Below are 23,894 nucleotides of genomic sequence, written 5' to 3'. Positions count from 1 at the left end.
CTGCATGTGTGAAATAAGGACTCTCATTATTAGTATTATTATTTTGGATCAAAATATAGTGTGTCTTGGTGACTAGACATTTTTAAAATGCTGGATGGTTAATGCAGCCATTATTATCAGCGACGGTATCCAAATATGCACTTATACCAGGTTTATACCATCAGGGTCATTGAGGAAGCTGGAGCCAATCCCAGCTGACTTTGGGTGAGAGGCGGGGTACATCCTGGGCAGGTTGTCAGTCTATCAGGGCTAACACAGAGACAAAAAAAATCACACTCATATTCACACCTATGGGTAATTTAGAGTAGCCAGTTGACCAACTCCTCCTGTCTTTGTACTATGGGAGGAAATGCACACAGGCACTGGGAGAACATGCAAACTCCACATACAAAAGCTCCAGTCAGCCACGAGGTCTGAACCCAGAACCTTCTTGCTGTAAGGTGACGGTGCTAATCACTGCACCATATTTAATTCTAATTATTTACCCCTGATTTGTTAAAATTAAAAATATTTATTTGTTTGTTTGCTTGCTTGCATGGAGGCGCCATGACCTAATGGTTTGATAAGCAGCTTTGGGACTAAAAGGTTGCTGGTTTGATTCCCTGGACCAGCAGGAATGGCTGAAGTGCTCTTGAGCAAGACATCCAAGCCCCAACTACTCCCCAGGCTGCTCTAGGTATGTTGTATGTCGCTCTGGATAAGAGCGTCTGCTAAATGTCATTAACATAATGTAATCTGTTTGCACGTTCACTGAACTTGCAGAAAACTGATATCAGAATATGAGATTTTGGTCACCGCCCGAGCATTAACACTGGAGACTCCTTCCAAAAAAAAAAAAAAAATCAACATCTCCTTCTGGACAAACTTCACCATGTCCAATTGAGACACTGTTTTATTGTTTCTGTGGTGCTTCCACTGTATGTGTTGTTACTGTTGAGTCGTTACCATAGTAAAGATTCAAATGAGTGCGTTAATATAAACCTGTGATTTGCTTTGGGACCAGAATGACTGTCAGATCTGCTATTAGAGAAAATTAAATCAACACCTTCTGATGAATCAGAATGACAAATTTAACAGCTCTGTGGTATGAATAAAAGTAGATGGCGCTTTTTCTTTTATTCTATTCTTAGACACAATGTGAACAGCCCTACTTCCAACACAGAGAAAACTCAGTCACACACTCACCATACACCACAGGAAACATGATAAAACCCTTTTGCCAGGTTTACTGTAAAAGCTTTCTGATGTCACAGCACTAAGTATAGCCAGAATAAATAAATCAGGCCACATTAGTACTTGATAGGCCCTGTGTCTTAGCAGGTGGTCCTGTCTAAACCGTTCCGGCTCCCGGCACCAAAAGCAACTCTGACGTTCAGCATGTAGTCCTGAGCTACGTGGTCAGCCTCAAACTGTAGCTAAAAATAAAAAATTAATCAAGGCAGAAGAAGTAGACAAAGAAGAAAATCAGACATGTAGTAAAGCTCAGATCTTCTCACAAATCCCTCATATCTCATTCACTTATATCACAAATCCTTCTTCACTCATAAGAAGAATGCAGCAATAAATATCCTAATGCGGTGTATGTGGATACAGGATGCATGATGCATTCTCTCCTCCCACTGAATATGCATGAGTATCATCATTAAAGGTACCAACACGCAATGCCGACTCAATATCCAAGGCAGGTGTGGCTGTGATTCTGAAAACGCACTTCTGGATGAAGCGAGTTGCAAAAAGAAGATACATGAATATATGATCACAAACTGCTATTTCAGAGTTTGTTTCTTTCCAAAGATGTGCTTGAGGAGCTCTGGATGTTCAGGGCAGGACCAGGCGGGTCCTGGAAGTACTTCATCTGGAGGTGTTGGAGATCTGTTTCACATGTAACGGGAAGGAAAATTGCATTCCATCCTCAAGACAAGTCTGTCGCGGACTGAAAGAACATCTTAACAAGGGCTGTATTTACTTCAACAAATACGAGATCTATGCTTATTTTGATTCTTGGTTTAATAGGCAATTAAAATGCCTAGTTTCTAAAGTGATATTCAATTTGGTTTGCACGAAGGAACTGGTAGTTGATGAGTTGAAATTGCAAGTTGAGTAAGGCGTTTTCTGTGGCTTTTATTGGTTGTAGGCGGGGAATTACAAGTTGAAACTTCACCTCGAATGCAACATTAAGAAGAACAACAACAGCATTTCCTGTGATTTATTCATCACACATATACTTAAACACAGTGAAATTCCTCCTCTGCATTTATCTGAAGCAGTGAACACACACATATACCAAGAGCAGTGGGCAACTATGTTACCGCACCCGGGTAGCAGTTGGGGGTTAGGTGCCTCACTCAAGGCTGCCCCATTTTAACCTAACTGCATGTCTTTGAACTGTGGGGGAAACTAGAGGACCCCACTGCAGAGGAAACCCATGCAGACACCACACAGAAAGGCCCCCATCGGCTGCTGGGCTTGAATCCAGAACCTACTTGCTGTGAGGCGACAGTGCTAACCACTACACCACCATGCTGCCCCTTAGTTAAACTAGCTAGTTGTGCAGTGATATCCAACAGTCACGAATATTCAATATTCAAGGATCTCTAAGGATATCTAAGTGATCTAAGGCTATGGTCACACTACAGCTCATGATGGGTTTGCGAATACTTGGCTATGAAAAAATGCACATCAATCGTGCATTGCACGGCAAAAGTTCTCCGAGCTTTGCAAGTTGTTTTTGGTATGCCTCCACCTCATCAGTGGCCAAAAATGTCGTGAAAAATTTCAACGCATGCATTGAAATTTGTTGGCAATGTTTTTGTTGGCAAACTAAACAGTGGCTATTCGCAGATGGGTTTGGGAATACTTCCCGAAGCTCGGGGAAGCATCGCCACCAAATACCTCATTTTCATCGATAACCCATCGCAAAGCATCACAAGCTGTAGTGTGACCATAGCCTAAGGGGTAAGAATCATTGGAGGAGTAGCACCTTCCTGGTCAGCCTTACTACTGTTATAGCGCTGATGCAGAGTGGCTGCTTCTCCAGTAGCTCCATCCGTATTGCCTTTCTTTGACTTTAGTGGGGTTTTTTTGTCTTTTAGTCTTTCTGGTGTGTATTTATATTCTTTCTTTGACTTTAGCACTTTTCTTAGCGTTTTTCTTTTAGTCTTTCTGGTGTGTATTTATATTCTATGGATATTTCTGGTGTCAACATGCGGCGCAGTGGAAATTTTCGTGGTTATACTCGGGAACAACTGCTTGCCCGACGACCGAAGGGACACGAGGGCATTGTCCATTCTATACCTGTGGAACTGAGGAGGAGGTACCGGGGCTACAGAGCCGGGGCCAAGCACAAGGCTAAGAAGATGGAGGGGCGGTGGAGGTACAAACCCTCGGTTCCGTCGGTGCTTATGGGGAATGTGAACTCGCTAACCAACAAAACTGAGGAGCTGGCAGGACTGGTGAAAACCCAGAGGCTCTACAGGGAGTGTAGTTTGTTGTGTTTCATGGAGACGTGGCTTAACAGTGACACACCGGACTTTAATGTGGAGCTACCTGGATTCACTACAGTGAGAGCGGACAGGGATGCAAAGCTGAGTGGCAAGTGCAAAGGTGGGGGACTCGCACTGTTTATTAACACCAGATGGCGCAACCCAGGACACGTAAACGTTAAGGTGATCATCTGCTGCCGGGACATTGAACTGTTAGCAGTGAGTCTCCGACTGTATTACATGCCTTGGGAGTTTACACATGCCATTTTCACCTGAGTTTACATTCCTCTGCGTGTGGACGTGCAGGCGGCGTGTGATGTCATTCACTCCACCATAGCAGCACTGCAGACACAACACCCTGAGGCTTTCTTCGTGATCTCTGGGGATTTTAACCATGTCACTCTGGACTCCACTCTCCCTGCCTTTCATCAGTTTGTGGACTGTCCCACTAGGAAAAACAGGACCATAGACCTATTGTATGCCAATGTAAGGGATACATACAGGGCAATACACTACCGCCGCTGGGGAGATCTGACCATAATCTGGTTCTCCTACAGCCTCAGTACAAACCAATGGTTCTGAGGCAGCCCACCACCATGCGCTCATTCAGGGCCTGGTCTCCTGAGGCAGAAGAAACTCTTAAGGACTGCTTCAAGATGACCAACTGGAATGTACTGTTAGACCCGCATGGGGAGGACATTGAGGAGGTGACACACTGCATAACAGACTACTTGAACTTTTGCAGGGACGTTGTTGTTCCCACAAAAACTGTACGCTGCTTTCCAAACAACAAGCCCTGGATTACCAGTGAAGTTAAGGGCCTCCTCAACCAAAAAAAGAGGGTGTTCAAAGACGGAGACAGGTCAGAGCTGAAGTATGTACAGAGGGAACTCAAAGTCCGGCTAAAAGAGGCCAAGGAGTCATACAGGAAAAAGGTGGAACAGAAGCTGCAAGAAAACAACATGAAGGAGGTCTGGGATGAGATGAAAACCATCACAGGCTACAAGAAGAACAGCAGCAGCTCAGCAGATGGGGGCATGGACAGGGCAAACCAGTTTAACCACTTCTTCAACAGGTTTGATTGTCCTGCTCCTGCTGCCCCCTCCTGCCCTCCTCCTGCAGCAGTTGTCACTTTGTCACCGTCACCATCACTGGCAGGCCAGCCCTCACCCCCACCACCAACATCATCAGCATTAGAGCCATCAACACCTCCTGCAGATGGAATACACATCCATTCCCTCAGTCCCTCTATCTTCACTGCAAACCAAGTCAGGAGAGAGCTGAGGAGACTCCACCCCAGGAAGGCAGCAGGCCAGGACAAGGTGTGTCCCAGGATGCTGAGGGCCTGCGCTGCCCAACTGGGGGAGCCCGCCCAACACGTCTTTAACCTGAGCCTTCGCCTCGGGAGGGTTCCTGTCATGTGGAAGACGTCGTGCCTCATTCCAGTTCCAAAGAAAACACATCCAAAGGAACTGAATGACTACAGGCCAGTCGCCTTGACATCACACATGATGAAGCCCATGGAGCGACTGCTGCTGAACTTCCTCAGACCCCAGGTCCACCATGCTGAAGATCCACTGCAGTTCACATACCAGGAGAAAGTGGGAGTGGATGACGCCATCCTCTATCTTCTGCACAGGACTCACTCTCATCTGGACAAGGGGAGCGGCGCAGTGAGGATCATGTTTTTTGACTTCTCCAGTGCCTTTAACAAAATCCAGGCCCTTCTACTGAGAGATAAGCTGCAGGAGATGGAGGTGGACACACATCTGGTCTCCTGGATCACAGACTACCTCACCGGGAGACCACAAAACGTCAGGATCAGGGACGGCATTTCTGACATGGTGATCAGCAGCATGGGAGCACCACAGGGGGCTGTGCTCTCTCCAGTTCTGTTCACTCTCTACACATCAGACCTCAAATACAACTCTGAGTCTTGCCACATGCAGAAGTTCTCGGATGATACTGCAATTGTGGGATGTGTTCATGATGGACAGGAGGAGGAGTACAGGAGCCTGATACAGGATTTTGTGTTGTGGTGTAAATCCAACTACCTGCAGCTGAACATTGGCAAAACAAAAGAAATGCTTGTGAACTTTAGAAGGTCCAGGCCGACTCTGCAGCTGATCTCTATTGAGGGGGTCGATGTGGAGATGGTCAGGACCTACAAATACCTGGGTGTACATCTGGACAACAAGCTGGACTGGACAGTGAACACTGACACCCTCTGCAGGAAGGGTCAGAGCAGACTCTACTTCCTGAGGAGGCTCGGGTCCTTCAGGATCTGCCGAAAACTGCTGCTGATGTTCTACCAGTCTGTGGTAGCTAGTGTCCTCTTCTGTGCTGTAGTGTGTTGGGGAGGCAGCATTAAGAAGAGAGATGCTGGACGTCTCGACAGGCTGGTGAGGAAAGCTGGCTCTGTGCTGGGAACTGAGCTGAAGTCCCTTACATCAGTGGCAGAGCGAAGGGCCCTGAGCAAACTGCTCTTAATCATTGACAACATTCACCACCCTCTGCATGGCGCCATCATCAGGCAGAGGAGCTCATTCAGTGGCAGACTGTAGTCCCTGCCCTGCACCACGGACAGATTCAGGAAGTCTTTTGTCCCTCAGGCCATTAGTCTGTTCAACTCCTCCCGGCTCAGCAAAAATAAGACTCTGTGACTCTGCTGTTCTCAGGACTAGTTACACTGCTCATTTCATGTCCATTGCACTTTTCTGCTGCTTACATAGATGTACATTATATGCATAGATGGGTATATACAGATATTTGTAGATAAGCTGGTATGTTGTCTTTTACCTTATTATATACTTTTTATACTGTTATAGTGTACCTACTTATATATTATACATACTGCTATATATACTAACTTAATATTTATATACTAATTTAATATTATACATTGTATACTATCACACTATTACATGTACTATATGTATTGATATATACTTTAACTATGCCTATCATGTAATATACTATGCTTTTTATCTACCATATACCACTAAACACACTGCACATGTATGTAGCTGTCCACAAAGTATTTGCACTGCTCATTACACTCTTATTTGCATTGTGACTGGTTACTGCCAACTGCACTGCCTCCCGCACTGAGAGCTGTATATTCTATTACTTGCTCTTATTGGTAATGTTTTATTTCTTCTGGTATTTTGTTTTTTTATACGTATAATGCTATTTAGTTTTTGTATTGATCTTGTGCAATGCGGAAATGTTACTGGATACCTTGAATTTCCCTCTGGGATTGATTGATTGATTGATTGATTGATTGATTGATTGATTATGTATGTATGTATGTATGTATGTATGTATGTATGTATGTATGTATGTATGTATCTATCTATCTATCTATCTATCTATCTATCTATCTATCTATCTATCTATCTATCTATCTACATCTTGGCATCCCAGACTGGTTTCCACATATCTAGTGTCATGTGAAGCACAATCTATGGCCAATTTAACATCAAGTGGCCACACTATCCTGCTCCTCACATGCTGAAGACCATCCGTTGAGCTTCCACATGGTGCCCCTAGCTTTGCAGAACATGGCAGGTCTAGGGAAGACAACTCGGGGGGTGGGGTGTTGGGAAAGAACCAACATGCTGTTGGTTGGAGGCATCCTCCAGGTTGAGGGTTGTACTCCAGGGTAGCTTCCCAGCCATATTACCAAAAAAACCCACAACTGCCAGCTACAGAAACTCACTACTATAAAATCCAGATCTCAAACCTAGCATTAGTCTAATTGCTTCATAGATATGGATGTACTACAGTTTATAAAAGTGTCAAATAGGCTCATTTCCGTACCTTGACTTCTCTTTTCGGGGAAGAAAACCCCTCCAAAAAACCCAAGAAGTGTTGGATGTTTAATGACTCAGATGGACAATTTCACAACAGACATTTCACGAAGGTGGCTTTTGTCTTTGCCAGTCTACATTCTTGTGAATTTTGATTTGCACAGCGCTTTATCATTCCTCCTTCCCTCCACTGCGGCTTGACTAAAGTTTACATTAAAACCTACAGCTTATCTCATCTCATCTCATTATCTCTAACCGCTTTATCCTGTTCTACAGGGTCGCAGGCAAGCTGGAGCCTATCCCAGCTGACTACGGGCGAAAGGTGGGGTACACCCTGGACAAGTCACCAGGTCATCGCAGGGCTGACACATAGAGACAGACCACCATTCACACTCAGTCAATTTAGAGCCACCAATTAGCCTAAACTGCATGTCTTTGGACTGTGGGGGAAACCGGAGCACCTGGAGGAAACTCAAGTGGGGAGAACATGCAAACTCCACACAGAAAGGCCCCTGTCGGCCATTGGGCTCAAACCCAGAACCTTCTTGCTGTGAGGCAGCAGTGCCAACCACTACACCACCATGCCACTACAATAATGCCAGGGCATCAGCAAAATCTAGTTCTTCCGGAGATGAGAAGCGGGTCCATCATATGCCTCTGGTTTGATCTTCTGTTGTTCAGTGCATTACCCAATCAATGGCAAGGTTAAAGAAGAGTGCTAACATCACACACCCTTGTCTCACGCCTGTCTTCACTTCAAAACTGTAATCACTGTTCCCTACCTTGCATGTGAAGTTTGTATAAAAGCTTTTGATAATAGACACCAAATGCTGGGGGATCACCTTGCAAATGAACACCACCACAAATAACTGAAGACCAGTTCCTGGTCCTGGTGCAATAACCTTGCTATTAAAGTACAGTATTGCTAACAGTAAGGATGCGCTAAACCAGAAGACCATTTAAGATAATGTCTGCTTTAAATCAGAAATAAATACACACACTCACAACGCAACAGCTTTATCAGGCTTTCTATTATCTGCATCTGATTTCAACCTGACCCTAAACAGGAATCTTTTCTCTGCTTTACCATTCTGTTTCTCTCTCTCTCTCTCTCTCTCTCTCTCACACACACACACAGAGATACATGCACACACTCGACTCGTTTCAATTTTCCCGTTCTGCCTCGTTCATACATTTCTTCTCTTTCTCTCTGTTCAAACCCCTCCATGTCATCTTCACGTCACTGCTCTCTCATCTCTCCATCATTGTCTTGTTCTCCTCGCTCTGGGACACATTTTCCCCTCACAGAAAATCACACACACTTCACATGGTTATAGTCACATGATTCAGATATGAAATGTATACATGCATGCGGGTTTTAGATGTCATGTCTGCATGTTTAGTGCATTTTTTTTTCAAGATTCATTTATTTTTGTGTGTGATTGTTACAAGATTCATTGATTTTCATGTAACATAAATTATATAATTCATTTATTTCAACACATGACAAACACAAATCATTCATTTTCACAAAACCTTTAATATAATTAATGTACTTTAACATGTGAAAAATGATTTATGTTCAAAAATCAAATTAATTGTGTCAATGATTTGTTTATGTTTGTGCGATTTTAAACAGGATTTGTTTACACAAATGTGATTTAACGATTCATTTATGTTCACGTGATTTTTTTCGAGCGTGATTACGCTCATGCTTGTTTGAAATATGATTCATTTATAGTTATATGATTTTTTCAAACATGATTCATTTATGTTTGTGTGATTTTTTTTTGAGCATGATTCATTTACTCATGATTTTTTTTTGTAACATGATTCATTTATGTTCATGTGATTTTTTTTTTTGAGCATGATTACTCTCGTGATTGTTTTAAACATGATTCATTTATGTTCATGTGATAAATGATTCATTTAGTCATATGTGATTTTTACATGGCTCATTTATTCGGAAGTGTACATTTTTAATTATAAAAATATTATTCATATGATTTGTCTCATCTCATCATCTCTAGCCGCTTTATCCTTCTACAGGGTCGCAGGCAAGCTGGAGCCTATCCCAGCTGACTACGGGCGAAAGGTGGGGTACACCCTGGACAAGTCGCCAGGTCATCACAGGGCTGACACATAGACAACCATTCACACTCAATTTAAAGTCACCAGTTAACCTAACCTGCATGTCTTTGGACTGTGGGGGAAACCGGAGCACCCGGAGGAAACCCACACGGACAACATGCAAACTCTGCACAGAAAGGCCCTCGCTGGCCACGGGGCTTGAACCCGGACCTTCTTATTGTGAGGCGACAGCGCTAACCACTACACCACCGTGCCGCCCTCATATGATTTGTTTTAAATATTATTAATTTAGCTACCTGTGATTTTTTTTAAAACATGACTCATTACTCACGTAATTTTTACATGATTCATTTGTTCACATGTGATTTTTAATATGAAATGTTTTAAATCACAATGACTGTCGTGTGATTTAAAAAAAATAATTATGATTCCCATGTACTGTTTAAACATGAGTCATTTATGGTCACGTGATTCCCCCCCCAATATGATTAATTTATGTTCATGTGATGTTTAAATGATTCATTTAGTCACATGTGATTTTTACATGACTCATTTATTCTCACGTGATTTTAAAAAAAGGTTCATATGATTTTTTAAATGATTCCTTTAGCCAACTGTGATTTTTATACGATTCATTTGTTCACATGTAATTTAACATAAATTTTTTTAAATCACATTTACGCACGTGATTAAAAAATTAGAATTATATATATATATATATATATATATATATATATATATATATATATATATATATATATATAAAATGATTCCCATGTATTGTTTAAACACAATTCATTTATGTCCACATGTGATTTTTAACATGATTATATTCACGTGATTTTCCCCATAATTATTTTTTTCTACATGTGATTTTTAACATTAAATGTTTTAAATCACAATTACTCTCATGTGATTTAAAAAAAATAATGATAATTATGATTCCCATGTACTGTTTAAACATGAGTCATTTATGGTCACGTGATTCCCCCCCCCCCCCAATATGATTCATTTATGTCATTTATGCTATGCTTATGTGATGTTTTAATGATTCATTTAGTCACATGTGATTTTTACATGACTCATTTATTCTCACGTAATTAAAAAAAAGGTTCATATGATTTGTTTTAAATGATTCCTTTAGCCAACTGTGATTTTTTTTTAAAAAACATGACTGATTTCTCACGTGATTTTTACATGATTCATTTGTTCACATGTAATTTTTAACATTACATTTTTTTAAATAATATTTACACTCGTGATTTAAAAAAATATATACACACACAGTGTGTGTGTATATATATATATATATATATATATATATATATATATATATACATACTGTGTGTGTATATAATTTTTTTAAAATCACGTGATTTTCCCCATGATTATTTTTTTTTAAATGTGATTTGATTTTTAACTTGAAATGTTTTAAATCACAATTACTCTCATGTAATTTAAAAAAATAATGATAATTATTTATCATTATTTATTATTTATTAATTATTTATCATTATTTATTATTTATTTACATGTTTATATATATATATATATATATATATATATATATATATATATATATATATATATATATATATATATATATATATATTAGTGCTGTCAAAAATGTCGCTTTATTAACGCATTAACTTGACTCAATTTTAACGGCGATAATTTTTTTTATCGCGAGATTAACGCTCTGACATGATGTAGGTTTTTCATAAGCTTTTGAAACTGCCAGGAACTTGGAACAGAGACTTTGCTTAGAAAAATGATAGCAGCTAGACTGTAATGCCACGCCCCGCACAGCCAGAGTCCTCTGCCCTCCCCCGAAGAGCCACGGTGCTCGGCTTAGGTTTCGTTTTCCCATCGGCGGCTCTAGCCCCACTTTGCTGTGACAAGACGTGTTATGCTCTGCAATAAAAAAAAACATTGGTACAACCAGTGTTCGAACTATGCCGATATTTTCGGGGGGTCCCTTTTTTTCCCTTGGGGGGGGTGCTTGCGCTTGTCTCAGAGCGCGGATCTCCATCGCGCGCTCACTTCGGATATGCAAATGCTTCCCGTTACACACGATTGCTATGTCAATAAACGTCATTTTGCCAATATTTTAGAGACCCCCCAACATTTCCCAAATCATGTTTTCAAGGGATCTCATGTCTGTTTCAGGGGATCTCGGATCCCCCGAGTAACCCCATAGTTCGAACGGTGAGCAAGCCCATTCACTTTTTTATGCTGATAAGAGAATTACATGTTTTTTTATGTGACAAAAATGTGCGATTAAATTGCGATTAATCACGAGTTAACTATGACAGTCGCGACATTAATCGCGATTAAATATTTTAATCGCTCGACAGCACTAATATATATACGTATATATATATATATATATATATATATATATATATATATATATATATATATAAAATGATTCACATGTATTGTTTAACATGATTCATTTATGTCCACATGTGATTTTTATCATGATTATATTCACGTGATTTTCCCCATGATTATTTTTTTCTACATGTGATTTTTAACATGCTTCCTAAAACATGGTTTTATTTATCACTTTCTCATGACATCACATGTACACAAAGTTACAAGTTCAGAGATGTAAAATGTAGAATTGAACTTCTTCCACATGATCACATATTACTCATGCAACCACGTGAATTTTGGATATACACTTTTGTATATATGACTTTTCTTTTCATCTTCTTTCTCTCACATGTTTGCCCTGTATGAACGATCTGCATATGTTTACTTTCCATCTGCTCTGACTGTCCACATTTTGAAGGTCTGATTCCGACTGCTATTTATTTGTGTCTGCCTTGATGACAAGTGTAATCAGTCCTGAGGATTCGCTCAAGTGTACTAGCGCAGAAATCGCCGATCCGCCGCTTCCTCTCTGGCCCAGATGGGGCACGGCCATTTTCTTTTTCTCTCCATCACTGGTTCCATACGACGGCGTCCACCACATCTGTTATGCAGCACACAGAATCTCCTCACTAATTTGTTTGTCAGTACATATTGAAAGGCCGATCTGTCATTCTTCCATGCTTTGGTTGCGCTGTGATGTTTGCAGACATGGCTAGTCATAAGTTGCAGCCTGGCGCTCGCCTGGGACTCGCCGAAAATAGCCAGGAAATAAAAGACAAGCGAGAGTGTGGAGAAAAAGAAACAGAGAGAGGGAGAGAAATAAGAAAGCTGCTTTATTAACAAGGTCTCTGTGGCGTTTCCTGGAGAAAAGCAGACGAGCCGACTTGCATTTTTCAAACAGCTTCCGTTTCTATTGTAAAGAGCAAAGAGCAAGAAGGAGGACGTGCGAGATGCTGAAGGCATCTTCACAAAACCTGCTTCGAGAATGAGATGGATTTCATAAGACCTCTTATAATAAAGCATCATTCCTTTTTTAAAAGCCTTCTTCCTGTCATGTGAGAGAATGCAGGACTTTGCCTCGAACTGCAATACAGCCAGAGTACTATACATGAGGAAATATTAACACTCTGTGTGTGTGTGTGTGGCTGATGATAAAGACTTTAAAAGGTTGTTTACTCTCTCTCCCTCTCCTCATTGCTTCTTCAAATCCCACGGCAAATTTGGTCCTAAATGTGAACTGACAGCTCATAATATCCCGTTACCAACTCCACTCGCCGCACTAAGTGTGATTCAGAGTCAATTAAAGACGTATTTGATGTTGATACACCAGGACCATGAATCACCAGGTAGGTCCATGTTCACCATCATCCACACACACACACGGCTCTGAAAGGAGATGTAAGGGGAACACAAGGCCAGTAAATGCTGTATTTAAATACACACGTCAGTTATTTTCATTTCGATCCATCTTGGGGCTGAGTTTAAAATTATGCCATGTTTGAAAAGCAGAGAAGATTTCATTTAGGGTGTCTTGAGCCCCGCCCCCAAATTTACTATAAAATAAACCACAAAATATTCAGGGGAAAAAAAACCCCTTAATCGACTCAAAACTACAGAGCCCTGGGAGGGACATGAAGAAATGAGAGAGGTTGAAAGAATGAGATTTGCTTCAAATACAAAAAGACATTTAATCCATTTTGTAGATGTTGTGCTTTTTTGCTTCATTTGAGCTGAGTGCTAATGCTAATGCTAATGCAAATGCAGCCACTCAGTAGGTGCAACCGCAGCGACTTCTGTATACGAGAAATGTCTGCAATATACTTTGCAATATAAAATATTATTATACATACAGGACACTTTTTCAGTGGAATAAAAACGTGTTCTATTCCCTTCTAACAGGTTTCATTCATTTGGTTCGATAGCATGCAATATTGTTAGCGCATTGCTTATCCTACATGTGTTACATCACGCTACACAATGGAGAATGAGCATTGAATATGGTTTACGATATTGCATGGTTGTCAAGACATGACATCACACGTCGGAGACGTAAAACTTCCACACTAGCGAGTGACTGGGACAATTTGTAAACAAACATGGCTGACAGGTTTGCTTCATTAAATGCGCAAGATTTTGAGAGAATTTTGAAAGAGAAAGACACATTAAACACCCAAAAGGAATGTATATTATTATAATAATAATATTGGCTGGTTTTTTTTTCATGGTATATCAGATATATTCCATCCAGCTACTCGTCTTCGACTCGTTCAATATCATGCTAGCTGAATGGAATATATCTGATATACCACTCAACACCAGCCAATATTATTTAAATAATAAGTGAAGTGGAGATTATTGTTCCCCGATATTCACTGAGCCTGAGGGGGATAATTGTTTTAGTATAAATACACTGGAGATTATTAAAAAAAACAGTAAAAAAATTCCAATCTTCAGAAGTGGCATATAAATGTAATAACGGTGCAGCGCAGACTTGTGTCACTTATCTACGCCAAGTCACATAAAACACCGTTTTGAAATCGATAAAATAAAATCGCAACTCCACCTTACCTTTGAATAGTTTTAGACCAAACTTCGTAGCATCTTTAGTGCTTTTAGGAACAGCATTTTCTTTCATCATTTGTAATTTTTCCTCACTTAAGCCTAGGTCACAACTGGACGTACGATTTTTTGGCCGTGCGATTCTTGGCGTTTCCCAAATCGCTGCTTTTTTTTGTTCGTGGAGAAAGACGCACGTTGGCTGTAAGTTTGTCTTGCAACCTGAAAAAAAAGTAAGCGCCCGTAGAGTTTGTTTGACATGACAAAGAACCTCTGCGGCCTGTCTACGGTTCGAAAATCAGCACGTCACACGCGTGCCCTCCGTACATTTCTTGTGTTTTTTGCACATAGACCGGCCGTAGGAGCACGTATGGCCGGTTGTGACCGAGGCTTTACAGTGATGAAGCAATTGACTGCCATTTTGCTGAGTCGCTCGAGATGATTATTGAGAAATAGTCCAAATTTCTCGACCAATCAGCATGCATGATTTCCTATAATCCCCTGTGCATTTATACCAATTAACAGTTATTCCAAAAAATTGGGTTGTACATGAGCTAATCGCCGATAAGGCTCATAGCACCGAGTTTTCTATAAGCTGTGTATGACAAGATTGAGTGAAATAACTGTTTTATTCTCTCCACATTCACTGGATTTTGAGAAACAGAGCATTTTTCTCATCTCATTATCTCTAGCCGCTTTATCCTGTTCTACAGGGTCGCAGGCAAGCTGGAGCCTATCCCAGCTGACTACGGGCAAAAGGCGGGGTACACCCTGGACAAGTCGCCAGGTCATCACAGGGCTGACACATAGACACAGACAACCATTCACACCTACGGTCAATTTAGAGTCACCAGTTAACCTAACCTGCATGTCTTTGGACTGTGGGGGAAACCGGAGCACCCGGAGGAAACCCACGCGGACACGGGGAGAACATGCAAACTCCACACAGAAAGGCCCTCACCGGCCACGGGGCTCGAACCCGGACCTTCTTGCTGTGAGGCGACAGCGCTAACCACTACACCACCGTGCCGCCCCCAGAGCATTTTTATTTTTTGCAAATTTGATAAATAAAAACTTTATACAAAACATCCGACAAAATCATTTCCACTTAGAATGTAACCAAACTGGTGAAAAGACAGGAGCAATTTGTGAAAAATGCTATAATAATTATTATTGAAAAGTAAAAAATATATTACGATCAAATACTTTTATTCCATATTTTGTTGCTTTTTTTGTATTTTTTGGGGTTTTGTTTTTGAGTAGAGTTTTTATTTCGTCCTTGGTTGGTTCAGCAACATGCACCACCATTTTGTTTTTCTCTACTCATGGTATATGAACTGATATCTTAGTAGTAGAGTAACCAATCAGAGTGCACGATTGCTCATATCCAGTGAATGTGGATAGAATAATTATTACGGATAGAATAAGTATTGTAAAACAGACTACAGAATGGAAAGCAAGATAGTAATATCTGATTAAAAGCAACACAAAAGGCACAGACCCAAAGGCCATTCAGGAACAGAACAGGAGTCTCCCTCTCTCTCTCTCTCTCTCATCTGTTACTCTAGAACACCTCCACACCTGCATTATTCTCTACTTGATATTCAGTGCAAACAGCAGCAAAACAGGACACCGGGGTCCAAGGTCATGTCAAATAAACTTGTTAGCTCACAAATGAATGGCTAGCTCCATCTTCAACCTGTATTTTAACCCTGAGAAGTGTGATAGATCCATGATTAGATATACCCATGTTGTTATATCTCTAACCTAAACTGTAAAAAATGGATATAAACATTATCAGGATGATGATGATGATGATACGAGCAGCTGTGACTCAGTGCTCAGAGGGGATGACCTCAACCACTCATTATATGGGCTCATCATATCAGCATGGAGACAAATAACTTTAAGGTCATCTGTACATAAGTTTGTCAGACCAAGTAATGCAACAAGCAGAGAGAGGAATGGCATCTTATATCATTGATTTTTGTACAGACATGTTGCTGAATTTGAGGTGTTGAGTGATTCTGGATAGATGACCAACTTTGATGGAGATAAAAAGCTGCCAGACATTTGGATAGCGTTCAGACAAAATACACAATGTAGTTGTATGTGGAAATAAAAAGAGGAAATGAGAAGAAGAGCAGCATAAAAAATGGGAAAATGAGGATCCAGTGACTGTTATAGAGCCACACTGATTCCAAGGGGGCTGTTTGTTAGCAGAAATTAAATTACACACATTTCCTTGTTTGCTGCGATAATGCCATTCCACTGATTGCCACACCTGGGTAAAATATGCAAATGTGCAGCCTCCGCATAATGCATGGCAATGAGTAATGATCATCTTGTGATATTGGGTTCATAATCATTGTGTGCCATTTCATAAGCAGCCATTCAATTTCACAGTAATGATGTAGTGCACAAGTAGGAGCAGTTTCTATTCTGGCATCTGGAACTTGTGGAATATCGACAATTTGTACAAAAAAAAAGCACTGTATACACAGTATACAGTATACGCAGTATATATCTCGGGGGAAAAGTCTTTTGTAGAATTTGGGGAAAACCTTTCAGATAGTGAAACCGATTTTATTACTATATTGTTCTGAAAGCTAAACATTTTCCTAACTGAAATGTATTTTACTCTGATATGAATTACAAATTTGTCCATTTCAAACTCTGGTTAAAAGTGAAAATGGAGAAAGCCATATTTAACCCTCTGGGGTCTGAGGGTATTTTCTGGCACTCTAATGATTTTGGCTTGCTATAATGTTGTTCTCAGTTTCAACAAATCTAAGCAATATTTTCAAAGTCATATTACTTTTTTGCATTCAGCACAAGTTCAGCTACAATAATATCTCTGTAGTCTGAATGTCATGATTGTACTTAAAAAAAATTCCATTCCATTCAATGAGAAGAGTGAAAACCCCTCCCACTGCCAACTCTTAATCCCATCAGGTCAAGTGATCAAAACGGTTTGACGGTTTGACACAATGGGTAAGGTCATGTTTTTTCACACATTCCAACACAGTTCTAAAACTGATTTTTACAACAGCTTCATATATATATATATATATATATATATATATATATATATATATATATATGGGTCTGTCTCAGAAACTGGGTACTGTGGGGGTACCCCACTAAATATACTCACAGTCAATAAACTATACGGTTTTGAATGGTGATGTTGGTTTTAATTTGAAATAAAATGATGAAAGAAATAATACAGACAAAACTAAATCTTTGATGTAAATATTCAGAATTTGGCAAAAATTCTGCAAATTTGTGGAAAGATGGCAGCTTGATCTGGGACATGATAAACGGTTGACTACATCGCATTCCCTTAAAAAGGTTGTAGTCCACTGAAAAGTCTACAGTTATCACTAATTGTATTTTAAGTTGTAACTTTATACACCTAAGGATTGGTGCGCTCACAGAATAATCATAACCGTAATAAAACATCATGCACAATATTTGATCACCGTCGTAACTCCATTTTCCACAGACCCAAAACCAATACGATCGTGTGTTTTGATCTAAACAGAAAGCCTCAGGGTCAAGGTCACTACCTCACCAAAAGCAGTAACTTAAAATCACTACGCCATATAAAAATTTAGTGATAAATCTGCGATTTTGTTTTTTAAAACGAAAGCTGAAAGTTAGGTATAGAATATGTTTCTTACAGAATATGTTACGATGGTAGCTGGTCTTGTATGAATTTCTGAGCTATAAAATGAGTCGTGGTTTATTTTTTACCGTAGCGTGTTATTTGTGTGCGGAGAAGGACACACATTAACAATTTGCATGTGTAGAATGGAATTTTCCACTCCAGCAGTTAGAAGTTGACCGTGCTTCCATTTGCGGTCTTTCTGTTATGCGGGTGATCTGTTCGGACGTTATCGCTGAAAAGGTGAGTTTTGACAGTTTTATTGTGTTTTAGTCTTGCAGTATAAGGCAATAGAATGTTTCTTTTTCACCTTACTTTCATATTTCGTAGTGTTTGTGTATTTTTGGCCAATATTTTGCAACCATAATCAATTTAGATCGAACTTTTGATAGAATCTACGGCCAGTCATTTTGCCCCGCCCCCACCTCGCGCTCCATCCGGTGCGGTAGTGATGTCCCGTTGCTCGTGTGCCACAGCAGAGACCCGCGCGACCTTCAGCCAGTACAGTCGCTGTTCTTTTACCAGCGCCGTTATTCTCATCTTTCCGGTGTGTTCTTGATTTTTCCATTGTGTCCTATTTCGCCATATCAAATACCCAAAATGTATCATATTATTCATATTTAAGTGAATAATCAATTCAGTCATCATAACTTTGGCATTTTTAACCCAAGCAATCAAAAAGAGGAAATTTATTCAATATTTTCACTCATCTGTGAAGGAGGGGCTTTAATTCTTCATGATGTAGTTATTTTATATGGAAATCAATTTTACAAAAACATTTGAATTGTAATCAAAACAAATTTCCACAGTGGAGGCCAGATAAAGCAAGATACTATCTTTATTCTTATTAAACATGACAAAAGAAACATTGAGTGTTAGGTAAATGCAAAAATAAAATAGTAAAATTAGAAAATTTATTTTCAGCTTTATTATTGGATAGGACAGTGTAGAGACAGGAAATGAGCGGGAGAGAGAGGGAAATGACCTCAGGTCGGAATCGAACCCGGGTCCCTGGATTTATGGTATGGCGCCTAAGCCACGACGCCCCCGTGAGTCAATGGTGAAATTAAAATGATTTTTTGATTCCACTTGAATTGTGACATGAATTTCACATATCGTGTTTCTGAAATTTTAAATATAATTATTTGTACCAATAAGGTCACGATTTAGTAGGAAGAAGTTTGACACAATGACTGAAAATGTTGCCACCTGCCATCTACTGTGTGGGAGTGTGATGAGCATGTCAGTCCCTACGAGATCTCATCAAATAAAGTATACATGATTTGTTTAGATATAGTTCGTAGTAGGCCAGTTCAAATAGCGTTTATATGATTTAATTGAATATATTTTCAATTTTATAAACTTTACTTAAATTTTATGTGTAACTATTTCTTAATATTTACCTGGACCAAGAATCATTTTTTTGAGTGTAGGAAAGTGTAAAGTACTCCGGTTTTCCCCCAAAGACAAGCAGGTTAGACTAATTGGTGGCTCTAAATTGACCGTAGATGTGAATGTGAGTGTGAATGGTTGTGTGTCAGCCTTGCAATGACCTGGCAACTTGTCCAGGGTGTACCCTGCCTCTCACCTATGGAGCACTTGCATGTGACATCACAGCCGATCCAGATTGTGACAGACGCCATCGTGTTGGTCAAACGCCATATTCCGCCTTCTAGTTCTGCTTTTACTTCTATCTTTTCTTCTGGAAAACCCTACTATATACAATTCTACTACAACGGCTGCGGCTACAAGCTCTCCCTACCTGTGCACGTTTATGTTTTTTGTGTGTATTTTTGCGTGTTGTTCGTCTGTACCGGACTTCAATATCCACTACAATCGTATGGACTTACTGGACATTGGTTTCCAGCAGAAAATGACAGTTTGTAGCGATTTCCATTGCATGCGCAACATTCCGGACGAGAAAAAAAAAACATTCCGGACGAGACGGCGAGACCAGCGGGGTCTCCGTGGATTGTTATCGGAAGCAAAGCGAAGGAGGCCGCGCCGGGAGCAGAAGCAAAAGCGAGGCTACAGGCAGAGCCGGCCTGTTGACTAAGCTCAGAAAACAGCTACTCAAACCTCCACTGCCAAGCCTCTACCTCTCCAACGCCAGATCCATGTAAACAAGATGGACGATTTGGAATTACCTTATTCTATTCTATAATCGGCCAGTGAGGATTGTTATTTTCTTGTTTACAAGATGCCACATCTGAGTCGCTGACAAATCCTGAATTTCTGTAAAGAAAACTGTCCAGAGATTTATAAGCACGCAGTGCTTCACCACTGAACAGCGAGGGAAAGTTAATGAGGTAATCATACACGTCCGGGTATTCCGCTGGCAGTTCAAAATCCGGTCGTGAAAACTCCGTCCGGAAAGCCATAAGGGTCACAAATCTGTAGATCGTTTATTTTAGACATATATCTAGTTATCTGTTCATTAGAAAAATGAGCCGTGTAGTCCGTCGGTTGAAATTGATCCATTCTGTACACGAGTGCAGCAGTATTCAGCACTGTTTTTGACCGACACGATGGGGGTTGTGTACTTTCCGGTCACGTGACTGCAAGATCTCTATAGTCAGCCAGGATAGGCTCCAGCTTGCCCACGACCCTGCACAGGATAAGCGGTTACGGATAATGGATGGATGGAACATAGTGTCAGCTGGTGGTCTTTGAAATAGGGGAAGCTCAATTTTAGGTCTATGTAATAAAATTTTTTCAAATTTTTCGTTTTAAAAAACAAAATTTTTTTCTCTTCATAAGGAAGAGCATCAAATGTCTTCTCCAAAATCAGGTTGACAACATTAGCAATGTTTGCCATTTCACACAGCTAACAGCTAGCTAGCTGGCTAGATTTCCCCTCTATTGGCTGGCGTAAAATAAACATCCTTTACTGAACCGAAAACAAGTAACAAACTCTCAAACTAGATTTGCAATTTTATTTACACTATATACAAATGGAAATGGGAACTGTATACTGGTAGGAAAAGAATGTGAATGAGCATCAGCTAGTTTCATGACTTCACTTGCCAACACACCACATGGACTGAGCTTGAATCCCTCCGATTGACACGATGTATAATTTTAAAATGCTGTCAGTCACATGAAATTCAAAAGAGATTTGAGAGTTCCTCCAATCATCATACAGAAGCCCAGAGTCCAGCCCCGCCTTACTGTCAGCGACTCTCCATAGACCCCCAGTGAAGCCGGGTTCCAGAAATTCCATTTTAAAAACATATTGTCCAATAAATGTCTAGCTTTACTGCACTAAGATCAAAGCCGATCCCATAGTGGCATTAAACTACACAGACACTGAGCATCAGTAGCTTTATCAATGGGTTGTGCTTCTATGGGGAAAAATCACGTTATCAGATTATGACGATCAGTGAAAAGTAACTGCTGAACGAACTAGCCGTAAAGCTGAGCACTGTGCAAAATATCAATTTGGAATAAGAGAGAGTAAAGTAGTGTAAATACATATTTAACAGATGAATATTTTTGTGGGTGGCATGGTGGTGTAGTGGTTAGCGCTGTCACCTCACAGCAAGAAGGTCCGGGTTCGAGCCCCGGGGCCGGCGAGGGCCTTTCTGTGCGGAGTTTGCATGTTCTCCCCGTGTCCGCGTGGGTTTCCTCCGGGTGCTCCGGTTTCCCCCACAGTCCAAAGACATGCAGGTTAGGTTAACTGGTGACTCTAAATTGACCGTAGGTGTGAATGTGAGTGTGAATGGTTGTCTGTGTCTATGTGTCAGCCCTGTGATGACCTGGCGACTTGTCCAGGGTGTACCCCGCCTTTCGCCCATAGTCAGCTGGGATAGGCTCCAGCTTGCCTGCGACCCTGTAGAAGGATAAAGCGGCTAGAGATAATGAGATGAGATGAGAGATTATGACGATCAGTGAAAAGTAACTGCTGAACGAACTAGCCGTAAAGCTGAGCACTGTGCAAAATATCGATTTGGAATAAGAGAGAGTAAAGTAGTGTAAATACATATTTAACAGATGAATATTTTTGTGGGTGGCACGGTGGTGTAGTGGTTAGCGCTGTCACCTCACAGCAAGAAGGTCCGGGTTCGAGTCCAGTGGCCAGCGAGGGCCTTTCTGTGCGGAGTTTGCATGTTCTCCCCGTGTCCGCGTGGGTTTCCTCCAGGTGCTCCGGTTTCCCCCACAGTCCAAAGACATGCAGGTTAGGTTAACTGGTGACTCTAAATTGACCGTAGGTGTGAATGTGAGTGTGAATGGTTGTCTGTGTCTATGTGTCAGCCCTGTGATGACTTGTCCAGGGTGTACCCCGCCTTTCACCCGTAGTCAGCTGGGATAGGCTCCAGCTTGCCTGCGACCCTGTAGAACAGGATAAAGCGGCTAGAGATGATGAGATGAGATGAGATGAGACGAGATTTTACAGGAAGCTGGGCTTCCCTTGTAGTCTTAAAGCAGTCACGTCTGGCTCATAGCTATCCAACTTAGGTAGAGAGGTTTTCACAACCATGTTTGTTAAACTGATCTTTAGAAGCAGACATCGAGGCAAATCTAAAGAAAAACCCCGAATTTTATTTTTGATCAATTAAATTCTTTTGGTTTAAACGTTTTTCATCAATATGCTCAATTTCTCTAAGGGGGCAGGATAAACTCTGAGGGGGCGGAGTTTCACAGACTCCTACTCAAGGGTGGGGACTGGAGGAGGTGGTCGCCTACTTCTAATTAAAGGGCGTTAACATTCATGATGTAGAAAAGTACCAAATGGTTGATTCTACGTCAGTATCGGCCTTGCAAGCTGTAGGATGCTTTTAACCAGTAGACGGCGTTTTGAGCCATTTTCAACCCATAACATTTTCAATATTAACACCAGCATTTCATCACAGTCCAGTCATATCATTTAGTTTACAGCTTAAAAACACATTTAAGTCTGCAATATCTCTTTATTCAACTTTATGGCATTGAATATCACAGGACGCTGGTTAGTAAGAAAAGAACATAGTCGCTCATGTGGCCTGCCATCAAAACAACCATGATGACCAAAACATGAACAGAACTGAAATGTGACAATGTGAGAGAGGACCAACCTCCACGACAAATTGTTTACAACAGGAAAATCAACAAAGGATTTCCTAAATTTTGTTCACCAAAGGAAGATCCAGCCAAATCATCGATCAGAACTGAATTCACATGAGCAATGAAAGAGATACAATTCTAGTCAGAAGAAAATGTGTTAATTTGGCCTAATTACTAACTTGTTAGCAAAAAATTGACAAAACAATGATGATGTTTTGTGTAGAGTGATGCGTTCTTTCAAACAAAACAATCAGAATGGAAATCCGTGGAGAACTGATGGAAGAGATACGATTTAACAGAATTGTGGACAATGGACGTCACGCCATGGTAATTGAGCATCATCAGCCTTATGGCCAGATGAGCTAAAAATCATCCTCAAATTGCTCTTTTTTTAAGAACAGAAAACAGCAAAACATGGATGTTATGACCTGTTAGAGGTCACTGAATTGTCTTTGCCTATAAAATGCCATTATAACTGTGCTAGCAATGTAACATCAAAAGAAGAAACCTTTATTCGTCACATGCACACTTCAAGCACAGTGAAATTCATCCTCTGCATTTAACCCATCTGAAGCAGTGAACACACGCAGAGCAGTGGGCAGCCCAGAGCACCCGGGGAGCAGTCAGGGGTTCGGTACCTTGCTCAAGGGCACCTCAGTCCAAGGCCACCCCACGTCAACCTAACTGCATGTCTTTGGACTGTGGGGGAAACCGGAGCACCCGGAGGGGACCCACACAGGCACAGGGAGAACATGCAAACTCCACACAGAAAGGCCCTCACCAGCCGATGGGTTCAAACCCGGAACCTTCTTGCTGTGAGGCAACCGTGCTAACCACTACACCACCCAAACAACAGGA

Source organism: Neoarius graeffei, chromosome 5 (genome assembly GCF_027579695.1).
Source record: "Neoarius graeffei isolate fNeoGra1 chromosome 5, fNeoGra1.pri, whole genome shotgun sequence".
NCBI classification, from domain to species: domain Eukaryota; kingdom Metazoa; phylum Chordata; class Actinopteri; order Siluriformes; family Ariidae; genus Neoarius; species Neoarius graeffei.
The sequence above is the reverse complement of the archived record's forward strand: the minus strand, read 5'-3'. Positions refer to the sequence as shown.